The sequence below is a fragment of the Rhinolophus hipposideros genome (assembly GCF_964194185.1).
Source record: "Rhinolophus hipposideros genome assembly, chromosome: 15".
NCBI lineage: Eukaryota > Metazoa > Chordata > Mammalia > Chiroptera > Rhinolophidae > Rhinolophus > Rhinolophus hipposideros.
The window spans coordinates 62,166,874-62,184,378 of record NC_138061.1 but is presented as its reverse complement, the minus strand read 5'-3'; the positions used below and the strand labels follow the sequence as shown (position 1 = coordinate 62,184,378).

General features: G+C 38.5%; 1 protein-coding gene and 1 pseudogene across 4 annotated transcripts in view; one reads left to right on the top strand and one right to left on the bottom strand.

Annotated features, from left to right (window-relative positions):
• Window positions 1-17,505, bottom strand: part of SHLD2 (shieldin complex subunit 2) — a 96,347-nt gene that overhangs the window by 39,577 nt on the left and 39,265 nt on the right. The window lies entirely within an intron of this gene.
• Window positions 4,518-14,499, top strand: LOC308508573 (PDZ and LIM domain protein 1-like; annotated as a pseudogene). The gene is made up of 2 exons: window positions 4,518-4,556; window positions 13,866-14,499. The product of its transcript is annotated as a PDZ and LIM domain protein 1-like (transcript).

Below are 17,505 nucleotides of genomic sequence, written 5' to 3'. Positions count from 1 at the left end.
CTGCAATTTTCATAGGCTCTTTGGGCTATGGTTAGTAACAAAATTTTAGAACTGAATTTAAATAATATTCAGAAAAAAGTACAGTACAGCCCCTGAGTTATCCCTCTCCTCCCACAATACAGGATCCAAGAAAGCAGCCTAAGCTGCCTTACCCAAGGGACAAGGCCACTACAGGTAAACTCCAAATTGTTTAAGGGGAGTGTATGACATTCACTGAACCTGTGTCCTCACCTAACATTTTCTCCTAAATGTCCTGCGATCTGATTTCTATTTCCCATCTCTATGAAGACAACAGCGAAGTCCAAATTATCAAATAAATACAGCACTTTACTACTCCAATTGTGAAACTCTCCTGAGTTTCTAGAACACACCTCTTTCCTAACTCGTTCTTTTACCTTTTCAATTTTTTTTCTCTATCTTTTCTTCCTTGGGCCATCTCTTCTTTTCATTCCACACAACTCTACAGAATTTCATCCAATCCCATTCATTTAACTACTAAATATCCAATTATGCTTTACCGATCTATAGTAAACCAATGACTCTCCCTAACACCAGACATATTTCTAGTACATTATGTTTGACACAATCACAGTAGAGTTTTAAAAATGTTCTATTTAGGGGCAGCCAGATGGCTCAGTTGGTTAGAGCGTGAGCTCTTAACAACAGCATTGCCAGTTCAATTCCCACATGGGCCAGTGAGCTGTGCCTTCCACAATTAGAATGAAGACAATGAGTTGCCGCTGAGCTTCTGGAGGAGCGGCTGGATGACTCAGTTGGTTAGAGCGCAAACTCTTACCAACAAGGTTGCTGGTTCACTTCCCACATAGGATGGTGGGCTGCGCCCCCTGCAACTAGATTGAAAACAGCAACTGGACTTGGAGTTGAGCTGTGCCCCGACAACTAGATTGAAGGACAATGACTTGGAGCTGATGGGCCCTGGAGAAACACACTGTTCCCAATATTCCCCAATAAAAAAATTAAAAACATAAAAGTTCTATTTAGCCTCTTTCTTGAAGGAAAAAATCTGACTAAATGACTCTTTATCCTGACTGTATTACAGAGTCCTTGGATTCAAGTTTGGTGTGGTTTATGGTTCTGAGGCCATGAGGCTGTGCAGCAGCAGCTCCCTAAGATTCAGAGCTCTATGTGCTCTCCAGACAGCGGAACATGGGGAGACTTCCAGGGGTGACACAAAGCAGTCCTGAGAGTTCAGAGAGGATCTCCCAGGATAAGAGATGTCTGAAAAAAATAAAAGCTCTATAAAACACAGGTTATTTGTGTATGATAATTACTTCAGTGTGCCTTTTTAAAAATATATTTGTCTAAATATATACCCATGTAAGTGTGGGACACTCATTACCAAAAAAAAAAAAAAAAAATTAACTAGGAAGTATGGTCCTGTTAATTCAAAACAGTAATTTTTTAAAAAGTGTTTGTACCTAAAGCTGCTTCTACTAAATGCTCTGATTTATAGGGAGTGTGAGTGGGGTGGGGGTTGGGGGGAATGGGATGTGGTGAGGGAAAACAAAATTATTTATCAGAGCAAAAACACACAGACTGAAAAGTTATAAAAAAAAAACTCATAAATTTCAATGATTCTAGATACGATTTGGGTGTACTCAGAGGGTTTAAAGCTCATTAAGATACCAGATGAAACTTGCAAGTACATATCCATTACCGTAGTTAATAATTATACAATTTCTCAACCTGCAGAAGGCAATTCGGTCAGAAAGACCAATACAACTACAATTCCTTATCTTTAGAGTGGTCAGAGTCTGATGAATGGGTCAAAGATTTATAAAACAGGATGAACTGTATCAGCAGGTTTTGTCTTTGCAGAACACTGCAACTAAAAAATGCTTATTACAAAATATACGTAGTTAAAAGAGAGTGCTTTCTCCATCTATTACTAACCTAAAACCTCACTGTTATAATGCCTTTCCATGTCTGTTTTACCAAAAACACTAAGCATCATAAAATTATTCAATAGCATCAAAGGATAAAATGAAAAGGCAGATAGGATTGTAATAAAAAGCATGGGTTTTAGAGTAAGAAAGATGTGGGTTAAAACCCTACTCTGTAACTTACTAGAAAATGTAAACTTGAAATTATTGAAGCTAGGTGTTAGTTACTTGAGGTTCATTATACTATTCTTTCATTTTCAGTATATTTTAAAAACATCCATAATAAAAAACTAAATTTCTGTCAAGTGAGGATTAAGTTTCTTTATCTGTCGAATGAGAATAACATTAATCCCTGCGTGACAGTGTTTGTGAAATGGGCACAGAGTAAATACTCAAAAAATGTTAGAGTGAGAGTCAAGATGGTGGAATAGGTAAACACTGTGCCTGCCACCTCCCATGACCACAATAAAATTACAACTAAATCACAGAACAATCAACCTCTAGAATCATCTGAAGATTAGCTGAACAGAACCCCTGTATCTAAGGATATAAAGAGCAGGCCGTGTAAAGACTGGTAAGAGGGACAGAGACGTGAAAAGGGCCTACTCCAAACACACAGGTAGTGGCTGAGCATCAGGAAGGACACCTCATGGCAGAGGCATCCCCAGGAAGACTGAGGAGTCCCAGCCCCACACCAGGACCCCCAGCCCAGGAGTCCTTGCTGGGAAGAGGAGTCCCTACAACATCTGGCAATGAAAATCAGTGAGGATTTTGTCCCTCCAATCTAGTGAGACAGAAGGCGGCTGGAAACCCAGACATCCACTTAAAGGGCCCTTGCATAGACTCACTCACTTGCAAGCACTCACCCTGGGCTCCATCGGAGGGGCAGCAACTCGAGAGGTGCCAGAGACATGCAGGGAAAGACAGCTGTGTGGCTACAGGATGAGGGCTATAGAAACAGGCTCCAATATCCTGCTTTACATGTAGCCTACAGGCAAGTGCCATTTTTCCTGTGTTGACCCCTCCCCCACAGGGCCAAATCTGAGACCACACTGGCCTGCTGAACGCCACACACACCCCACACTGGTGACTCCCTGGGACCTTGCCCTGCCAAGCTAGTGCAACATCACCAGGGGGCACTCTAAGCTCCTGAAGGGCCAGCCCACCCCACAGGCTGTGAAAGGATTTTACAGCAGCGGACAGCCTGAGGTGGCATGGGAAACTTTTGGTGGTGGGCAGTCAGCCCCAGCTCGCTGGCAGCCTTTCATAGGCAGCTCCTAGAGATGTACGGCAGCTGGTCATGGTGTTCTCTGGGCATTTTGTGAAATGGCCACAGGCTCAGCACTGGTGCAAGAGCTGAATCTGCATTAACTCTGGGAAAACCACCAGGCCCACCCTGGTGACTCCCCGGAACTCTGCCCTACCCAATTTGGGCAGCACTGCCAGGGGCACTGTTAACACTGGGTCAACCAGCCTAGCCCAAACTCCGAAGGAGGCTCTTTCAGTGGCTGAGCCTTACAGGCAGCCGGCAGGTGGCAACAGGCCTAGAGGTGCCCAAGGCCTTTTGCTCAGCTGCCCCGGGCCCAATACTGGTAGAGGCTGACCTTGGTGCATAGCAAGCCCACCCCCACATGCCTTGAGGTCCAGCACAGGCAGTAACTCACTGCATATAGCTTTGTAGCTCCTACCAGGTAGCTCCAGGCTGGTCAGAGGCAAAGCTGAAATTGGCATGCACAGGCGCCCCTCCCAAGAGGCACCAGAAACAACACACCCATTACCAGAGGCTAAGGGGGGAGGGGGTGGTAGATGAGGGTCAAGGGGATCCAATATATAGTGATGGAAAGAAAACTGACTCTGGGTGGTGAGCACACAATGTGATATACAGATGATGTATTACAGAATTGTACACCTGAAGTCTATGTAACTTTGCTAACAATTGTTACCCCAATAAACTTGAAAAAAGGAAGGAAGGAAGGAAGGAAGGAAGGAAGGAAGGAAGGAAGGAAGGAAGGAAGGAAGGAAGGAAGGAAGAAAGAAAGAAAGAAAGAAAGAAAGAAAGAAAGAAAGAAAGAAAGAAAGAAAGAGAAACAACACACGCAGAGGCCAACTCCAGGCCGCACCAGAGCATTACCTGGCTAGCCCCACAAGTAACACACCCAAAGGGTGGTTTTGATAGGCACAAGAGCCCACAGGGGCAGGCCTCTGAGAGGTCACCCCCACACACAGCAGCAGCTCATATATTGTGGCCATAGCCAATCCTTACAGTCAGCCAGCCTGGGAGTCTATTCCCACCCACAGACTCTCCAAAAGCAATCAAGGCTCATCTACAACAGGAGAATACATAAAGCCCACATGAGGACACTCCTGGAATATAGGTGATCAGAGAGACTGCACCACTAGACCACACACAACACCCTACTACATAAGGCCATCCGGTGACGGCTGAGAGACAGGAGATCTACCTAATGCATAGAAGCAAACACAAAAAGGCAGCCATAACCAGGAAACAAACATGTTCCAAATAAAAGAACAGGAAAAACCTCCAGAAAAAGAACTAAATGAAAAAGGGAACCAACTGACCAGGGACAGAGTTCAAAACACTGGTTATAAGAAATGCTTAAGGAATTTAGTGCGGACTTCAACAAAGAGATAGTAAGCATAAAGAAGGACATAGAACCCATAAAAAAACAACTAGTCAGAAACACACTAGAAAAAAAATCAACAGAAGATTAGATCAAGCAAAGGATCGAATAAGAATTAGAAGACAAGAGAGCAGAAAAACACCCAATCAGAACAACGAAAAAGGATAAAAACAACATAAAATATCATATAAAAACTTTTTTTCGATATACTGATATATAAAACATGAAGACTATAGAAAATTATATAAGGAAATATTTTAAAAAAACAGTATTCAATTTACCACTGTTTACCTTGAAGTTAGAAACCATTTCTTCTCCTATATAAGAAAAACGTGTTTTCCATAATGACTAATACCAGTGGTAGTAAACAAGAAATAGTTCTTTTATTCTTTAACCTCATTTAATCAATCCAATTTGTTATGTTAATTCATTGTGTTAATATCTGAATTCCCTATTTAAAATGATAGAACATTGCTACATTTTATGTGACTTATGAAAGGATATAAGATGCATTATTTGTCACTCAAGAACAAAAGTAATTGAAATTTAAAGCTATTACACATTCATGCATCTGAAGTAATAGTTACTAAAACAAACCTATCAGCAGACAATTGATTGCTTAAATCTCTGCATAAGCTGGATTTCTTTTGCAATAGTCTTTGGTTTTCAAGTAAGGTATCTGCAATCGCGTTCTTATCACCATATGAGGCTAATGCAGTCAACTGAGGCTCTTGGTCCTGCAGACAATAGGGAATTTCTCCCTCGCACCCCTATTCTAGGCATGTGTCTTCTCCCTGTAAAGGCCAAGCATTTAAACAGGAAGTGGACCTTAATCCAGCTACTTTTTGCCTTAAGAATAGGGTGAGCATACATTCTAATTTGCCCAGAACCTGCTTTCTCCCATTAGATTGATTTGGCACTCTGGTAGAAAAATGTGCGAGTCCATTTCTGAGCCCTCTATTATATACCATTGATCTATATGTCTATTCTTATGCCAACAGCACACTGTAGTTTTATGGAAAATCCTGGTATCAGGAAACAAAAGGCCTCTAACTCTGTCCTTTTTCAAAATTATTAAATCCTTTGCATTTGAATAATTTCATAGAATCAGTTTATCTATTTCTTCAAACAAAGCCTACTAGGATGTTAATGATAATTTCATTGAATCCATACATAGATCAAGTTAGAGAGAATTCAAGTATAGGGCCAGTGGCGCAATGGCTAACACATCTGACTATGGATCAGAAGATTCTAGAGAGAATTCCATCTTAACAATGCTGAGTCTTCCAACCCATTAATGTGATATATCACCATTCCTCTAAGTCATTTTAAACTTACATCAGCAACATTTTCTATCTTTCAGTGTTGAGTATATCCTTAGATTTATTCATAAGTACTTGATGGTTTTTTTCATACTATCAGAAATAAGTTTTTATTTCGCTTTTCTTTTCTTTTTTGGATGGTGCAGCTCAGCTCCAGGTCCAGTTGCCATTGTTAGTTGCAGAGGGCGGAGCTCACCCTCCCTTGCGGGACTCGAGGAATTGAACTGGCTACCTTGTGGTTGAGAGCCCACTGGCCCATGTGGGAATTGAACTGGCAGCCTTCGGAGTAGGAGCATAGAGCTCTAACCGCCTGAGCCACCAGGCCGGCCCTCACTTTTCAAATAGTTCATTGCTTGTATAAAGAACTACAAATGACTTTTGTATACTGACTTTGCTATATTCATTTATTAGAATTTCTTGTGGATTCCATAGGGCTTTTTTATATACACAATCATGTCATATGTAAATAACAACTTTACTTCTTTTCTAATTTTTATGCCTTACTATTTTCCTTTCCTTGGCTTATTATACTTTCTAGGACCACGAGTTCAATATTTGAAGAGAAGTGGTGAAAGTAAAATATATACCCACATTATTGTTTTAATATCTATAGATCCATACCTGAGGTTGGCAAGTGTTTTCTATAAAGGGCCAGAAAGTAAATATTTTAAGCTTCTCAGGCCATACAGTATGTCACAAATACTTATACTGTGGATATGGCAGGAAAGTAGCCATAGACAATACATAAACAAATGAGCATGATGATGTTCCAAGAAAATATTATGGCTACAAACAAAATTTGAAATTCTTATTTAAATGTGAATTCACATGTCACAAAAAAATGTTTCCTTTTGATCCTTTTTCAGCCATTTCAATATGTAAAAGCCATTCTTAGGTCACAGGCCACACAAGAACAAATGTTGGACTAGATTTGACCCATAGGCTGAAGTTTGTTGATCTCTGGTTTAGACCATTAATTTTGAGACCTTTCTTCTACTCCAATATAAGCATTTAATGCAATAAATTTCCCTCCAAACATTCTTTTAACTACATTATTATTTGTATTATTTCTGCTTTGTACTATTCTTTAGCCATTGCTATAGGATTTTCAATTTATATCTTTAATTTAACACAGTCTATCTTCAAATAATACTGTACCACTTAACCTAAAGACCTTGTTATAGCATTCTTCCATTTTCCTCTTCTCATTCTTTGTGCTATTTTTGTCATATATTTCACTTATAAATGTCATAACCCCTAAGATATGCTGCAACTATTTTTGATTTATACAATCAATGATCTTTTAAAGAGATTAAAAATGAATTAAATGTCCTTAATATATGCCCACATAATTGCTATTTCTGGAACTCTATGTATACATTCAACTTTCCTTCTGGTATCATTTTCCTCTTTCCTTAAGAACTTCCTTTAACATTTTTTATATCTCAGATCTGCTGGCAATAGATTCTCTCATCTTTGTTAGTCTGAAAGAATTCTTTATTTTTTAAAGTATTTTTTACTGAAGATAAAACTCTGTTGACAGTATTGATTTTTCTTTAAATACTTTGAAGAGATTGCTCCACTGTCTTCTGACTAGCATAGTTTTTAATCTTAGCTTTGTTCCTCTTCAAATAATGTGCTTTTTTCTCTAGTTACTTTTAAGAATTTCTTTTTATCACCGAGTTTCAGCAATTTGATTACTATGTAACCATGTAAGATTTTATTTATGGTTATTCTACTTAATATTCCTTGAGATTCTTGGATCTGCAGCTTTGTAGTTTTCATCAGATTTGGACATTTTTCAGTCATTATTTCTTGAAATAATTTTTCTGTCGACCTTCTCCCTCTTTTCCGGGACTGCAATTATATGTATATCACACAACTTGATACTGTTCCATAGATGTTCTATTAATATTGCAGTCTTTCTTCCTCTTTGCACTCCATTTTGAAGTTTCTTCTATTATCTTCAAGTTCAATGATCTTTTCTTCTTCAGTGTCTAATACAATGTTAATCCCATCCAGTGGTTGGTTTTCATTTGGGATATTGTATTTTTCATCTCTAGATATTCCATTTGAGTCCTTTTTTCTATTATTCATTTCTCTCCTTATCATACGCATGTTTTCTTATACCTTCTTCAACATATGCAGCACATTTATAATAGCAGTTTTAAGATCCTTGTCTGATAATTCTATCATCCGAAATATTTCAATGATTCTTCATTTCTAGTTCTCTTTCAATTGATTCGTTTTTCTCCTGCTTATGAGTTATTTTCCTATTTCATTAGTATCCCTAGTAATCTTTTATTTGATGCTGGACATCTTCATTGCTGGGTGCTGGTTTTTACTGTATTCATTTAAAGAGTGTTAGACTTAGTTTTGACACACAGTTGAGTTATTTGCAATAAATTTGATACTTTCAAAATTTGTTTTTAAGTTTGTTAGGGTGGGTTTAGACAGGCCTTCAGTCTATGGCTAATTTAACTCCACTTGAAGGTCTCTAGGCAATCAATTCCCCATGCGTGAAACCATCTCTTCACTATGCCTAGTAGAAACACAAACTATTCCCAGCGCTTGTGAGCTCCTGGAATTGTTCAATGTACTAATTTTCACTGTGACTTTCCCCAGGATTGTGGAGTTTCATACTTTGCATATGTAGATGAGTATTCAACAAAAGATTCTAGAGGACCCTTCTATAGCTCTTCCAAGACCTCTTAGTTATGTAGATTTTTGTATAGTTCCCTCCGCTCCAGTTTTCTACCCCACAAATTCTAGTTGCTTTAGTTTCTCCAAACTCTCCTAGGCTCTATTTGAGTTTCCTTGCTCTGTACTGCAACCTAGAAAGTGCCCATAGGCAGTATGCTGGGGCACTTTATAAGAGTCATGTCATTTATTTTCCTTCTCTCAAGGATCACCACCCTGCATTGCCTATTGTCCAATATCTGAAAACAGTTGTTTCATATATTTTATCCTGTTTTCTAGTTGTTTACAGCAGGAGGGCAATTTTTATACCACTTAATTCTACATGGACAGATATACTGTTTCTATACTAACCGCTCTTTGTGTTATTTTTCAGTTTCCCTACAGGTTAAAATATGTATTGTGAAGTTATTAAAGCCTATCTTCAAATAAGAGTATACTAATTTAGTGTATAAAACTTATGACAGTTTAATTCCATTTCCCTCCTTTTCCATCTCATAGTTTTAAACTCTACATCTATTTATGCTGTAAACCTATTTGAGGTTTATATTACTTTTTTGCTTTAAATAGTCAATATTCTGTGCGTATATACATAGGTGAAGGCACCAAAAAATTTTCTCTATATTTATACAGATATTTACCATTTCCAGTGTTCTTCATTCTTTTCTGTAGACACAAGGTTCCATCTGGTATCTTTTGTCTTTAGCTCATGAAACATTTTTTAACATTTCTTGACATTTCTTGGCAATTCAAGTCTGCAAAAGACAAATTCTTTCACTTTTTAATCTGTCTAAAAATATCTTTGTTTTGCCTTTATTTTTGAAGATTATTTCTGCTAGATATATACTGTGTTTCCCCAGAAATAACACCTAGCCAGACAATCAGCTCTAATGCACCTTTGGAGCAAAACTTAATATAAGACCCAGTATTACTATATTATTATATTATATTACATTGTATTGTATTGTGTTGTATTGTATTATATTGTATTGTATTATATTAATTATATAAGACCCAGTCTTATATTATAGTAAAATAAGACTGGGTCTTATATTAATTTTTGCTCCAAAAGATGCATTAAAGCTCATTGTCCGACTAGGTTTTATTTTCGGGGAAACATGGTAGAATTCTAGGTTGACAGATTTTCTTTTCCTTTCATCCCTTTTATGGATGTCATTCCATTGCCTCTAAGCCTATATTTTTTCTGGTAAGAAGTTAGCTATAAGTCATAATGTTATCCCCACGTATTTAACGTATTCTGCTGTTGCTTGTAAGATCTGCTTTTTAAGTTTTCAACAGTTTGATTATGATGTGCCTAAGTCTGAGATTTTGTTGTTTATTTGTTGGTTTGTTTTTATTTTGTTTTGGACTTCACCTGTTTGGGGTTTGTTGAACTTCTTGAATTTGTGAGTTTATATCTTTAATCAATATTAGAAGTTCTTAACCAACAGCTCCTCAAACATGTCTTTTGCCACATTCTGTCCTCTCTTTCTAAAACTCCAATTACAAGTATGTTAGACTGTTTAACATTATCCCACAGATCTGGGAGCTCTTTTCTGCCTCTCCCCTACTCTGTTCTGTTTTTTCATTAATTTGAATATGTTCTGTCAACCTTTCTTCACATTCACTGATGTTTTCTTGATATGTTAAGAAGCTGTTAAGCCTATGTAATTAATTCTTCATTTCTAATATTGTATTTTTCATTTATAGAATTTCAGTTTGGTTCTTTGGTATAGTTTCCAAGATTTTGCTGAAGATACCCATTTTTCATGCATGTTGTCCACCTTTACCATTAAATCCTCTGGCATTTTTTTTTTCATTGTTACCTTTAAATCCCTGTCTGATAATTCCACCATCTGGATTATCTCTGGGTCTCCCTCTACTCATGGTTTCATCTCTTGAACTTTGGTCATATTTTTTTGCATCTTGCAATTTTATTATAAGCCACATATATTTTTTATAAAAATTTTGTATAATTTGTATAATTTTGTATAATTTGTATAATTTTGTATAAAAATCATCAGTAAATGATATAAGTAATATTTTACTCCTAGAAAAAGACACAACTCTTCTGTCAGACCACTAGAATGGAGTCTGAGTCAGTCTCATCTGTAATATAGCTGGGTCTGGGCTTTGATGTGGCTTGAGTTTGATTCAATTCCTCATCGGATTCAAATAGTTAGAGGGTGGGAATTAGGACTTTCACCTCAGTGGGACTTGGGATCTGAGCCCAAGTAGAATTCCAGAGATCTGTCTATGCTTCATAGCTAAGCCATCAGTTTTCAAAACTGTGGGAGTACTTTACATATACATTAGAACTGAATAATTATATAAACAGGTGGCAGATGATGTAAACCAGCTTTCTCACTACTGGAGTAGGAGTTTACAGATAAGCAAGGGGGAGAGTTTATAATGATCTGTGTGGTAATAGATTAGAGTTGGATACCTCAGCATGAACTCACATTTAGCATAATATAAACATAAATGAGTACATACAGAAATATTTATAGATATGTGCATATACACAGATTAGTAAATGTACATATATTTACTCAGCTGAGGACCTACAACCAACACCCCAGTAACAATAAGCACATCTAGCACCTAGATCTTGGTTTCTCCATTCTCTAGTCAAAGGAACCAAGGCTCCTTGGAGAAATGAGCAATTCTAGAATGGAGGCATGAAATATACAAAACGAACCTGGAACATTATGTAGTGCCAAAACGTGAGGAAGTGCATTCTCTCTCTCTCTCTCTGTCACAAACACACACACACACACACACACACACACACATTGATGGGGTATGTCAAAGAGACATAGGAACTAACTGCAAGAGATCCCAATGGCCAAAGCTGGAACAATTTCACCAACAAAATCAATAAAGTAGTAATTGTGTTACAACCTCAAGTATAAAGTAAATATCCATGATTCAATACTGATATAAAGAATGACTAAATAAATAAACACATGAGAGAGAAGAGACAAATCTCCTGCACAGAATTCCAAATAATTTATGTAGCTACTCCGCCCCTGAGGAGGGGGAGCATAACTACCCACTCCGTAAGTGTCAGCTGCACATAAGTGACTTCTTTCAAAAGAGTACAGTATGGAAAGAGAATAAAAAAGAAAGTTTACAGTTGAGAAACTTGGCAAATACTACCATGACCAGGTGATCAAGGTCAACATCAATGCTGATAAGTCATGTTGACAGTATCTACCCTTAATATAACATAATGAAAAGGGTACTTAACCTCCGTGGTCTTCCTCCAGAAAAATACAAAACCCCAGCCTAATCATGAGAAAAACATGAGACAAACAACAATAGAGGGACATTCTATAAAATACCTGAACAATACTCCTCAAAACTGTCAAAGTATCAAAAACGAGGGAAGTACCATGTTTCCCGAAAATAAGACTGGGTTTTATATTAATTTTTGCTCCAAAAGATGCATTAAGTCTTACGTTCAGGGGATGTCATCCTGAAAAATCATGCTAGAGCTTATTTTCCGGTTAGGTCTTATTTTGGAGGAAACACGGTATGAGAAACTCATAGCCAAGAAGAGCTTAAGGAGACATGACAGCTAAATGTAATGTGGAACCCTGGATGGAATCCTGGAAGGGAAACAAGGACATTAGGTAAAAACAAAGGATGTGTGCATAAAGTATGGACTTCAGTTAAAAATATCAATTTTTTGATACATTACTTATAACAAATGTATCCTATGAATGTAGGTATTATAGGGGAAGTTAGCTGTGGGGCATCTGGGAACTCTCTGTAATATTGTAAACTCTCTGTAAAAAAAACTTTGCAATTTTTCTATAAATCTAAAACTATTTCAAAAACATAAAGTTTATTTTAAAAAAAGAAAGAAAAACCACCGGGAGCTCTATCTGTGCTTTAAGCATGACTGCCAGTTTTTCCATTTGCTAGGGAATTCTCTTTCCAGTCCCACACCTTGCTTTCTGCATCTCGAGTGCTCTTTCAGCTCTCCTCCCCAGCCTTCCTTTTGGAGAACAGCTTCCCTACATGATGTGACGGCCTGGAGTAAACTGGAGGAGCTTCACTCACCTCTCCTGCCCTGTCCCGTCCGCGGTGATGGGAAGCACAGTGCCAGAGTATAATATAAGGTGGGGTTCATCTCCAGGTCCTTCCTGGCCTTCAGCCTTCCGTAACTAAAAGACTAGCGTGCCTCTGGTGGGCGTCTCCCAGCTCTCCTGCTCTATGCCTTCACCCTCCCTTGAACCCCTGCCTTCTAGGGGTGTCTGCTGTGCAGTAGAGGGACTTCCATGTGTCTCAGGTAGACCTGTCAGCCCTACTTCCCTGGTCCAGCCTAGCGCTCACTCCCTTGAGCATTCCGTGAAGGCCTAGGGTAGGAGCTGGAGGGTAGGTGCAGACTTGGCCTTTGGTACAAGAGAAACTGGGGCTCTTCAGGATTTTAGCTGGTCACACCAGCCCAAATACGGCCAGTCACGCCTGTTGAAAGTTTGGCTGTTTTTTCCTTTCCCCCATCTATGGCAGATTCCTCGTCCTCGGGCTGTTTTATCCCAGAGCAGCCATGGGTTTCTTCTCTACTATGAAGGTTTCATTGTTTTCTGAAGTTTGGTTCATTTAGGTTCCCTTGTGTCCTCAGCTCTCTCAGGGATTTTTTTAAATGATGCTTATTAATTAATACAATTAATAATTAATTAATATAATATAATTAATATAATTTGATATTGCCATTATTAAAAAGGCAATATTTTAAAAAATTCAAAGGAAAACAACAAGAGGTGGCAAGGATGTGGAGAACTGGAACTCTCGTGCATTGCTGGTAGGAATGGAAAATGGTGCGGTTGCTGTGGAAAACAGTTTGGCAATTCCTCAATAAGTTAAACATAGAATCACCATGTCACCCAGCAATTCCACTCCTGGATATATAGCCAGAAGAATTGAAAATAAGATTCTCCAGAGCATTTGGGATCTTGCTCCCCGGCATACGATGTCAGTTTAGCTCCAATAAACTCTTAGAAAAAAATTTTCTAAAAAGAATTGAGATGAGCCAGGAATTACGGATGAAGACCAAATATATATGAGAGACATATTTTTGGTCATCTGAATGACCAAATATGTACATTTTTATAAATCACAATATTGCACACATTGAGCATGTGCTCTGTGTCAGGCACTGCCCTGGGGGCCTGGTGCCAGGATGAAGGAGTGCCAAGAAAACTATGAAGAACCTGGGCCCCAGACAGGGTCTCTCCCAGAAGCAAGGCTGCTACAGCTAATGTATGTATTGGAGATGTCATCGAATTTAGCCTGTGCAACGCAAGAGGTCCTGCACACCCACAGGAAGCGCCTCGCCCGCCCCAGCTCTGCCCAGGGTCGCCACAAACCAGTACAAAAACGCCCCCGGCCTCTACTCCTCTGGAAACATCTCCAGCTTCAACAGCGCCTTGGAGTCAAAGCCAGCAGCCAGTGGACCAGACACAATGGCAGTCTTAGAGGATTCTCAGTCTCCAAGCAGACTGTCATCAACAGGAATCTGAAGTTGACAAGATGCTGCAGGACAAACGGGAGTTAAATGAGCCTCCGCAACAACAGTCCGCTTCATTCCTAGTTTAACAGGAAATGCTGGAGTCTGAGGAGAAAGGGGATCCCAACAAGCCCGCAGGGTTCAGAAGTGTTAAGGCTCCAGTCACCAAAGTGGATGCCTCTATTGGAAATGCCCAGAAGTTACCCACGTGTGACAATGTGGCACCGGCACTGCTGGTGTGTTTGTGACGCCGCGGGAGCGTCACCCCTACTCTGAGTGGTATGTGTGCACCGACTGTGGCACAAACTGGAAACAAGAGGGCCATTCCTTTGTGGAAGGCCAAATCTGTGCAAAGCATGCCCGAGAGTGGGTCACACCACCCGATCTACCACGTGGTCACCATGTTCCCCAAGTGAACCAGCAGATCTGCATGAACACTCTCTAGCCAGCACCTGTGGGAACTTGTTCTCTAATGCTCTGGCCCTCTCCTCTTGGAAGTTCTTGCTCACTTTGGTTCTCTCCCCTGCTCATGATATGTTGCTTCCCCGCCTTTGCTGACCGACTCGCACTGCAGTGTGATGCCTAATGGAAGACTGCTCTGTTCAGTGACCCAGGCCAGCATCATGGTGTCTTCTCACCTCAGTTCATCTCTGCTGCAAATGGACATCAGCCAAATTTGAACCAAAGTGAAGTTAATATGTCTGACATTGATTTTGCTTCTACTCAACAAATTTATAGACTAAAAAAACAAGAGTTAAAAATAAGTGTTTGAACAAAAATTGGTACACAAATGTTCGTTGCGGCACAATAGCCCAAAAAGTGGATATAAAAAGTCCATCAACTGATGATTGAATAAACAAAATGTAGTATATCCATACAATGGAAATTACTCAGCCATAAAAAAGGAAATATTGATTTGTGCTACACCATAAATGAACCTTGAAAACATTATGTTAAGTGAAAATCTGTGACTCAGAGACCACATAGTGTATGATTCCATTTAGATGAAGCGCCCAGAAGAGGAAAATACAGAGAGACAGAAAGCAGTTCAACGGCTGTCAGGGGCTGGGGGGAGGAGTAGGGAATCACTGCTTAATGGACATAGGGTTTCTTTTTAGAATGATGAAAAAGTTCTGGAACTAGATAATGGTGATGGCTGCACAACACAGTGAATGTACTTAAAGATACTGAATTGTACACTTTAAAATGGTTAATAAATTTTATATGTATTTTTATCACAATAAAAAAAGAATAGATAAACAAAAGCTTTAAAAATCTAGAACTAGATTCTGGGTAAAAATGGAAGACTGAATACATATTTAATTTCCTTCCCTCTCAAAAGTGTGCTAAAATACTAATAAGGTATTTTTAAGGCATAAACAAAAGTTTGAAGGCTGGATGACATATGGTAACAGAAGATCTAAGAAAGCTAAATCCTAAACCAGCAATATCAAAAGCCAAAACCAACAAGATTTAGTCCACAGAATGCTCAAAAGACTCAGGAACTGGTAACAGATAGAACCTCCAGAAATGGGTAAAGGGAGCACTAAATTAGGAAGGTTGGCTGAAACCTCTTTAAGAAATGGCTTAATCTCTCAAAGTCTTTCATTCCATTTGGTTGGCTTACTATTCCTCTGTTAACAAGCAACAATTCTAGAGGATTATTCTCTGAAGAGGATTGTTTTCTGAACAGAAGTACACAAAACATATTGTGGGGAGAAGGACTTACTGAAACCAGGGGTATTAAGTAAACACATATATGTCAGGATGCCAAAAAAAATGTACACATGTGGACACTTTGGTCAACGTTGCTTAAGCAGTAGTTTGCCGTAATCAGAAGTGTGTGGAAACTGATGGTAACCACTTTGAGCAGCTCTTGTAATTGCAGAAGTCAAATGTGACTTGCATTTATCTTTTGTTATCAGTATATATTGAATATTACAATTTTTAATAGTTTTTTCCTGTATTAAAATGTGTATATTTTTTTGGCACCTTTGGTATACTCCCAACACTCAGCTCTCTGAGAACCAGCTTTCACACACTAGGCAGGAGAGTAAAAAAGACTTCTCTTTTGGAAAGAGAAAAGAAATGAGAAGTAGATATCAGGGTTCCCAATTAAATGGCAAAACCAGATCACTTTAAGTGAACTCATAGTCAACGAGTACCAGTGATGTACTCAGAGCTTCCAATCACCTTTTAGGGTCACACCTGCAGGCAGCTAAGGTTCACCACTCATCTGAGCAAGGCCTCTATCAGAAAGCAAAGGAAACAAACAGGGAAAAAAAGAAGTTGGAGGAAACACAGACAATGTAGGGAGAAGAAAATTTTAAGTTAAAAAAAATTTTTTTAACCTTATCATTAATATCCTTGGAGAAGAGCAATAGTCCATCCATTGAAAAGAAAAGTATACTTTTTAAAAGTATCCTTGGAAATTACACTTAAATAAATTCATCAGAAAGAATAAAGAATAAAATAGATGATATTAAGAAACTGGAGGTCTAGTCAAAATAATCCAATATCTGTACAACAGAGGGGGAAAATCAATGAATTAATTCAGGAAAATATTCCAGAATTAAACAATGTATGTTTACTATTTGAAAACAGAATGCACAGCATAATGAATTTTAAAAGTACATCAATAATAAAGCGTAGCTTTTTGAAATTTCAAAACAGTGGGAACCAAGAGAAAATTCTACAAGTTTCCAGAGATGGAAAAATAGGTCACAGTAGATGAAAAATCAGAATGATTTTGAGCTTTCAGCAGCCACATTAAAAGCTAGGCAACAATGGAACAAAATCATCAAAATTCTGAAGGAAAATGATTCCCAGTCTGAATGTTTACACACAGGTCAAACTAGTAATCAAGGTTAAGAGGAAAATACAGGCATTTTAAGAAATGCAAGGTATCAATAACTTGGCTCCCATTCACCCTTTCTTCAGCAAAATGTGGGATCAAACCAAGAAAGAACATACGGACAGAGAAAACAGAAGATCCAACACAGGAGAAAAGAAGAGACTACTAGACTGATCGCTGGGACCACAAGGACCCAGAAAAGGCCCCAGGTTGGAGCACTTTGCTTGGGAGGGACTTCTCCAATATGACGACACTGACAGAACAAATGATGGGAAAGAAAATAGGAAATTTGAGCACTTAGAAAATCCTGAGTTGAGTTAGTGATAAGGACACAGAAAACCACATAAACAATGTCCTAAATTGAAAACTCAGTAACATCAATTCAAATGGTACTTGAAAAATGACAGAAAAATACCAACCAGCTAAGAATTGAAAATGGTTACCTCTGAGAAGGGGAAATGAAAGCGAGAACTGAGAATTACTGTTTGAACAATCCCTGAAAAACTACTTAACTGGTTAATCTGTAACTTTGAAAAACATGAAGATATTTTTATATGTGGAAGATAGA